Here is an 8113-nt window from a genome sequence, read left to right as displayed (position 1 = left end):
ATTGCTCCTGGTTGCTTCAAATTTCTAAATAAGAGGCCACTTTTTTCATTTCCTGAGAAAGTTTTTTAAAGTGCAAAATGCTGGTTCACAACAGATTTAACAAATTATTATAAATGAATCTCTTATATATTTATTTTTTAGTTGTAGTTGGACACAATATCTTTATTTTATTTATTTTTATGTGGTGCTGAGGATTGAACCCAGGGCCTCGAACAAGCTAGGTGAGCATTCTACCACTGAGCCACAATCCCAGCCCCCCCCCAAGCTAAAGGTCTTTAAAGAACATTTTTTTTTTTTCAGTTGTAGATGAACACATAGTATCTTTGTTTATTTTCATGTAGTGCAGAGGATTGAACCCAGTGGGAGGCAAACACTTTACCACTGAGGCCCAGCCCCAGCCTCTAAATTAAAGGTCTTAAGCAAACCATTTTGCTTCTAAAAACGCAGAGGAAGGGAGTAGATCTCTAAGATGGTAGAAAGAAAGTAAGGGCTAGAAGGCAGCTACTGAGAGAAATGGAACAGAACAGTAAAAGGAAATATATGGAAAACTATGGTGCTAGCAAAATAGTAGTTTCAAGGTGTTTTTATTTTGCAGAAGAAAAATGTCTTGTTGGTATTAAATAATTTACTGTTATATATAGATGGTATTTGTTGGTTCAAGAAAGTTCTTCAACTGTGTTTTCATCCTCAATTTCAGATTTTTCATAATTTGCTCCAGGTTTCTAATTGCTGATCACTGTGTGGGGGTGGGAAGGAGGGAAAGGGGAAGGGAGAGAGAGAGAGAAATACTTTAAAAATGTTATATATGTATTTTGGGGCTGGGATTGTGACTCAGTGATAGAGCACTTGCCTAATGTGTGAGGCACTGGGTTTGATCCTCATCCCTACATAAAAAAATAAAATAAAGCTATAAAATGTTATATATGTATTTTTAAAGTAATTCTCTTAGAAACTGTAAATTTTGTTTTCCCCACAGGATGTAGAATTTTATGGAGCATTAAACTGAAGCACTGTAGTAATGACACTCATTAAGAATTACCTTTTTATATTCAAGGTACTCTAAAATCTGAATGTAGTTTTGTTTCTTAAATATTTTAAAATTTAGTTTAGGGGTGCTTATATTGTTATGAAATAATGAATTAGTACTTCTATCAAATATGTTGTTTATATGAACTCATATATGAGGTAATATTGTTTTAAAATTGCTGATTTTTTTTTTTTTTTTTTATGGTACTGGATATTGAACCCAGTGGTGCTCTACCACGAAGTTACATCCTCAGTTCTTTTTATTGTTTTGAGACAGGGTTTCCCAAAGCCCTGGATGGACTGGTCTCCAAGTTACCATCCTCCTGCTTCAGGCTCTGAATAGCTGGGATTACAGGTTTGTGCCACCACATTGGCCTAAAATTGCCTTTTTAAAGATAAAGATAGCTAGGTAGCATCTGTCGACATTTAAAAAATTGCAGGTATGGAATTTTATAATTTGACAGATTGAGTCCAACTTCCTTCTTTCTGACCAAATCCGCAGAAGCAGTAATTCTTAATCTGAAACTGATTTGAACTTTTGCAGATAGGCAAATAGAAAACTCTGCTGAGCAAGCACTTGCAGAGTGGCTACTATTCTTAACTGTGCCTCAATTCAAGGAAGAAAGGATGCTGGATCTTCTCTTTTAAACTACACATTTGAGAACAGTCCCACAATCAGCAATGCCTTTTCTTTGTAAGGATGAAAAATGAAGGAAAAGACTGAAGTTTTCATTCCTATCAAAATTATCAAATTTAATGTGGGTAAAGGGTCTGAGTTCTTGCCTGTGTGTGTGTGTGAGTCCTTTCTCCGTAAGACCAACTGAAAAAGAGATCCTCGAAGTGAGATCATCATCATCATCATGGAAGGCATTTCAATGACTATTTTCATGGGAAGCCACGCTGGCTCATAGTATGAGCAAACCCGTGCTCTCTAGTGGTTCTCAATTGGAGGCACTACGTGATGTCCACTTCCGGCCCCACTGAAGTCAGGACAGCACACAGATCCTGACGTTGTGGGATGTGAGGGTTTTTCACGTTCGCAAGGCTCGGAAGACCACGCTAGGCACCGTCTGGCCGTCGTGCAGCCTGGGTACAGCTGTGGTCCAGGGGAGAGCGCTGCCGGGTGCGCGCGCGCGCGAGTGTGCGTGTGTGTGTGCGCGCGCGCGAGTGGCGGGCGGGAGGCTGCCGAGGCTGGGGGTCTCGCGGGTGGAGGCGGGTGGCCTGGCTGGCAGTGGCTCTGTTTCCAGCCGCCCGCCAGGTGAGCGCAGTGGAGTTGGGGGACGGGGTGGTTGGGGGGCGGGGACCGAGACCACCCCGCGCGCGGCAGGGCAGCGCCAACCACCCGGGCAGCGCCAACGGCCAGCAGCGCGGGTCCAGGCGGGCGGGCTGGCCCGGGAGGCGCCGCTCGCCGCGCCGGGTCACGTGGCGCGGTCACGTGGCGCGCAGCCGGGCCGGCGGCGGCGGCAGCGGCGGCGGCCGAGGGAGGCGGAGACTTCGGCCGAGACGCGGGGGGAGGCGGCGGCGGCGGCGCGGGGCTGCTGGAGGCGGAGGCGGAGAGGCGCGGAGAGGCGCGGGGCCGCCGCCACGGCACGGGAGGTGAGGCGGCGCGGGGGCTGCTGTCTCCGGCCGCGGCGGGCAGGGGTGCCGCGCTGTCCCGCGGGAGGGGCGCCGGCCCGGAGCGCCCCGGGGCCCCGGCGAGTGTCCCCGCGGGCCCGGCGCCGGCGGGCGTGGTGGGCGCGGCGGGCGGGGCGGGCGGGCGCGGGGCCGGGCGGGCGGGTGGGCCGTCTGCACTCGGGCCGAGGGCGCGGCGCCGAGGGCGTCTGACCCGGCCCCGGGCGGCCGTGGCTGCGGCTTTGCTGGGTAGCCTTTTGTTCGAGCCCGTGAGAAAATGGTGCGAAAGCGGAGCTCGGGGTGTGCGTGCGTGCGTGTGTGTGTGTGTGTAAATCAGGAGGCGTTTGGCTTGGAGCCATTTTTTTCTTCTTAATTGTGGAGACAGAAAATCCCTTAAAACGATTTCCCCGGGGAGACGGGGCTGTGCTCCCCCTGGCCGCCGCACCGTCGGGATGGAGTGGCTTTCCCTCCTTGCTCTGCCCACCTCCCGTCCTCGGTCCAGTCTCCCTCCTTCCTTCCCCTTCCTGCCCGCCCCACCTTCGGTGAAGCCCGGGGAGCGAGAGCAGGGTGTCTGCAAAGCGGCCCGGTCACCTGTCGTGGCAGCTGCATGGAAATCCCGGCGCTTCTGCTGTCTGGAGCCTGCTGTTTCCTCTGGCAAATCGCGGAGATTCCGCTCCCAGTACCAACCCTTCCTCCTTCCCTGTGCCTCAAAACCCAGTGCTTCATGCCGATGCAAAGTTTGACCCGCTTGGGGCAATTAGCAGGGAGTTGTCTCCTCCTCCTGTCACGACGGCACTTCATGGTTGAGAAGATGAGGGCCATCTGGCTTTGTGGAGAGAAAATAGGGTGATGCCCTCTCTCTGAGCTTGATGCCCCTTAGGGAGGGACCTGTTCATCCTGCCGGCTAATTCTCCCAGGTGATCCGAAAATCTGGTAAGACTTTTCCCTTGGGGATAATCATTTTCCCTGGCCAGGGAACCGTTTCCCGGGTTTTTCTATACGGGGACCCCCCCCCCCCCCCTTAGTAGGCAGGTTTTAGCACAGAGGAAATTGTTTCTAAGGTTTTGAAGAGTGTAAAGATCCGTCTAGAATTCCCTTTCTTTGTTTTTCTTCCCGTATCTGGGGTCTCCATTCCTCAGCTATTTGGAATTTACTTCTTGCAGGCAAGACTACAAGAATGGTGCTGTGGTCCTGGAGAGTTCTCTCCAGGTCCAGCAGTGTTGGCTTGCTGCAGTTCCAGTTTGGGATGGGTGTGAAGTGACAGGGAACTTGCACTTAGCCATACTGCAGTCCAGAGTTTGGAGTTGATCTCAGCCATGTGCAGTGATAGCCACATTCAGAATGGGAAATTCACACCCGTCCCCCTTTTTTGTAATAGTCTGCTGTGTGGAAATGATAGTACGTGTTATTGAATAGCCATATCTGAAGTTTAATCCCTCAATTTAAAAAATGGTAATTTGTATGAAAGTTATTATACAAAAAATGAGAATTTCCATTAACAGTTTTTAAGAGGACTGTGGAAGTAGCAGTTTCTTTTTCACATTGGGGAGGTGTGTAGTATTGAGTTAGAAGGGAATAATATAGGGAAAAATGTTTTTAACACATCAAAGTTTTTAGGACATGAAAGAAGAGTAAAAAATCATGATTATGATTACTTATGTGCCTGAGAAATAACATAATATATTTACTACTGTATACTTTTAAATACAGTCCTCTTTATTTAGAAAGGATGCATCACTTTGAACTTTCTAGTTTTGATATGGAGGTATAAGAGTAGTGGTTTGGCTATTCACCTTATTTTTCCTATTAAAATTGAATTGTTTTTTTTAACCCTTACAAGGATGGGTGGTACATGAAACCTGTTTTAAATTGAAACATCCATTGTGAATGTTAAGATCTCAAGTAATAGAAGAATGGGGAGACAGCAGCCTTCTTGCAGGCAAAATTTCAGCCCTCTCTAGGTAGTTTATAGAACAGAATATGAAGACCATGTTTTCTTTTTCGGTGTGCTGCAGGTTAAACTGAATATCTGGATTTGGGAAGGTTTATTGAGTGTTTCCTGTGTGCATGGATAAGCTAGGTGGCAATCAGCTAGTGTTCCAAAGCATTTACAGTATCATTTGAAGTCTCTCTCTTGTTCTCTTCTGTGGAGGAAGAAAGAGTGAGGACGGATTGAGTGGCCCAGCTGTACATGTGCTTTGTAAAATGCAGTTAAAAATTGAGTGAAACCTCTGGTATGAAATGCTGTGATTTAGTTATTACATTGGTTCCTGCTGAGGATTCAGTATTACCAAAAGCCTTGCAGAAATTGTGTTTGCCTGTAATGAGACTGCAAGGAATATGTAATTAAGAAGTCAAATTTGTCTGGGACGTTGTTAATCTAGATAATAAATTTTAACATACTAGATTTTCTTTTTTTAAAAAAATATTTATTTTTCAGTTTTAGGTGGACACAATATTTTATTTTATATTTTTTAGGTGGTGCTGAGAATCGAAGCCAATGCTTCATGCATGCTGGGCAAGTACACCACCACCGAGCCACAATCCAGCCCTAACATGCTAGATTTTGTACATGCTCAAATATACATGACATAAAACTTACCATTTTAACCATTTAAAAAAATTTTTAAAAAATTTTTATTTATTTTTTTAGTTTGACACATATCTTTATTTAATTATTTTTATTTGGTGTTGAGGATTGAACCCAGGCCTTGCACATGCTAGGTGAGTGCTCTATCTCTGAGCCACACCCCCAGCCCTAAAAAAATTTTTTTTTATAATTATAGATGGACAGGTATGCCTTTATATTTTTATTGTTTATTTATTTTTATTTTTTTAAAGGAAGGAATTTTTAAAATACATATATTCTATTTATTCATTTGTATGTGGTGCTGAAGATCAAACCAGGGCCTCACATGTGCTAGGCAAGCACTCTACCGCTGAGCTATCACCCCAGCCCCAGCATGCCTTTATTTAAAAAAAAATTTTTTTAAATATTAATTTTTTTGTAGTTTACACAATGACTTAATTTTATTTATTTATTATTTATATAAATAAATAATAAATAAAAATTTATATGGTGTTGAGGATTGAACCCAGGGCCTTCCATGTGCGAGGTGAGCGTTCTACCTCTGAGCCATAACCCTAGCCCCATGCCTTTATTTATTTTTTTGATGTGGTGCTGAGGCTCTAACCCAGTGCCTCACACATGCTAGGCAAGTGCTCTGCCACTGAGCTACAGCCCCAGACCTGATTTTAATCATTTTTAATATATAGTTTAATGGCATTAAATATGTTTTTTCTTATGCAAGCATTACCACCATGCATATCTAAAATTTTTCATTTTCTCAAACTGAAATCCTGTACTGTTAAGTAATAACTTTCCATTCTCCCACATTCTCTGGCAAACACCCTTCTATTTTTTTTACTTTATGACTCTGACAACTCTTGGTGCTCTGTATAATCGGAACCACAGTATCTGTCCATTTGTGACTGGCTTGTTTCACTTAGCATGATGTCCTCAAGTTTTATCCATGTTGCTTTGTGGAAAGTATGTATATAGGGCTCCTTTAAAATAAAATAAATCTATGGAAATGTAGGTAAATGTTAATATAATTCTAATATGGGGAAAGTCCTCTAAGCGTCACACCAAACAAAAACTCATAAAGTAAAAGATTTGATGTTTTATTCCTTTTGGTGTGTGTGGAGGGGAGGTATTTGGGGGGTACTTGTAATTCTGACTCTGAGCTACATCCCCAACCCTTTTCTTTAAATTTTTATTTTGAGGTAGGATCTCACTAAGTTGTCCAGGTTGGCCTCAAACTTTTGATCCTCTTGCCTCTGCCTCTTGAGAACCTGGAATTAATGGTGTGTGTCACTGTAACTGGCTTGATAACAGGTACAGATGACAGCCCACAAAATTTTAAATGTCTATAGTAAAGAATAGCATGAACAAAAAGACAAATGACAATCTGGAAAACTATGTGCAGTGTATACATTGAGCATCTTAATTTATAAAGAGCTGTAGAACTGTAAAAATCAATAAGAAAACTGAGCACCTCATTAGAAATATGGGCTAAGGAGCAGTATTTTGTTTCATTTTTGTGGTGCTGGGGATTAAATTCATGGCTATGAGCATTCTATGCATAAATTTTACCTTCTTATGGAAATTTTAAACATTAAAAAAGTAGAGATTAGTATAATGAAGCATTGTGTCTGCTATCCAGTTTTAGCAGTTCTAAACATCTCCAGTCTTTTTTTTTTTTTTAATTTTTTTTAGTTGTAGATGCACACAATACCTTTATTTTATGTATTTTTATGTGGTGCTGAGGATCGAACCCAGGGCCTCCTATGTGCTAAGTGAGCGCTCTACCTCTGGCCACAACCCCAGCCCCAACATCTCCAGTCTTATTTGAAGGATACTCCCTCTCCCCTATCCTGGGATTATTTTAAAACAAACGAAATTGTTTTGTAATTTTGTCAGTAAATATTTAAGTGCTTGTCTTTAAAAGAAAAAGCCTCCTTAAAAAAACAACCTGGGGCTGGGGATGTGGCTCAAGCTATAGCGGCTCTCCTGGAATGCGTGGGGCGCTAGCTTTGATCCTCAGCACCACATAAAAAAATAAAATAAAGATGTCATATCCACCCAAAACTAAGAAATAAATATTAAAATATTCTCTCTCTCTCTTTAAACAAAACAACAACCTGGGTACTTTGCTTGTAATCCCAGCAGCTGAGAAGGCCGAGGCAAGAGGATCACAAGTTCAAAGCCAGCCCCAGCAACTTTGCAAGGCTCTAAGTAACTTTAGCAAGACCCTGTCTCTAAATAAAATATTAAAAGAAAAACCAGGCTGGGGGATGTGGCTTAGTGGTTAAGTGCCCCTGGGTTCAATCCCTGGTAACCCCCCCCCCAAAAAAAAAAGTCACAATACTGTTATCTGACCTTAAAAGAATAATTTCTGGGCTTTGGTTGTAGCTCAGTGGTAGAGGATTTGCTTAAGTGGTAGAGTGTTTGTGTTTCAGCACTGAAACACAAATTAATATTGTTATTTTTTATTTTTTAGTTTTAGGTAGACACAATATCTTCATTTATGTGGTGCTGAGGATTGAATCCAGTGCCTCACTTGTGCTAGGTGAGTGCTCTACCACTGAGCCACAGTCCCAGCCTGAATTAATATTTCCTTTTTTTTTTAAACTTCATTTTATTTGTTTGTTTATTTTTATGTGATGCTGAGGATTGAACCCAGGGCCTTGCATGTGCAAGGCGAGCAATCTATCACTGAGCCATAGCCCCAGCCCTGAATTAATATTTCTTAATGTCATCAAATATCTACTCAGTTCCCTTGACTGATATATATATATATCAATCTGTCATGTGACATATAAATGGGCTAAAGACATGAACAGATCTTTGTTTCCTTTTTTTGTGGTGCTGGGGATCAAACCCAGGGCTTTGTGCATGCTAGACAAGCACTCT

At 43.1% G+C, this 8113-nt stretch overlaps 1 protein-coding gene across 6 annotated transcripts in view; it reads left to right on the top strand.

The window, feature by feature from the left end:
• The first annotated feature begins 2070 nt into the window (after positions 1 to 2070).
• Positions 2071 to 8113, top strand: part of Tulp4 (TUB like protein 4) — a 223355-nt gene continuing 217312 nt past the window's right edge. For 4 of the 6 annotated variants that reach the window (XR_013091583.2, XM_076858084.2, XM_076858081.2 and 1 more), the window contains exon 1: positions 2545 to 2622. The gene's annotated coding sequence lies outside the window, so the exon portion shown is untranslated. Of the gene's footprint in view, positions 2150 to 2224; positions 2285 to 2544; positions 2623 to 8113 lie in introns of those variants that run through there. The other 2 variants (XM_076858082.2, XM_076858083.2) reach the window with 2 other exon arrangements.

This window comes from Callospermophilus lateralis, chromosome 6 (genome assembly GCF_048772815.1).
Source record: "Callospermophilus lateralis isolate mCalLat2 chromosome 6, mCalLat2.hap1, whole genome shotgun sequence".
NCBI lineage: Eukaryota > Metazoa > Chordata > Mammalia > Rodentia > Sciuridae > Callospermophilus > Callospermophilus lateralis.
This window is presented reverse-complemented; position numbering and strand designations above follow the sequence as displayed.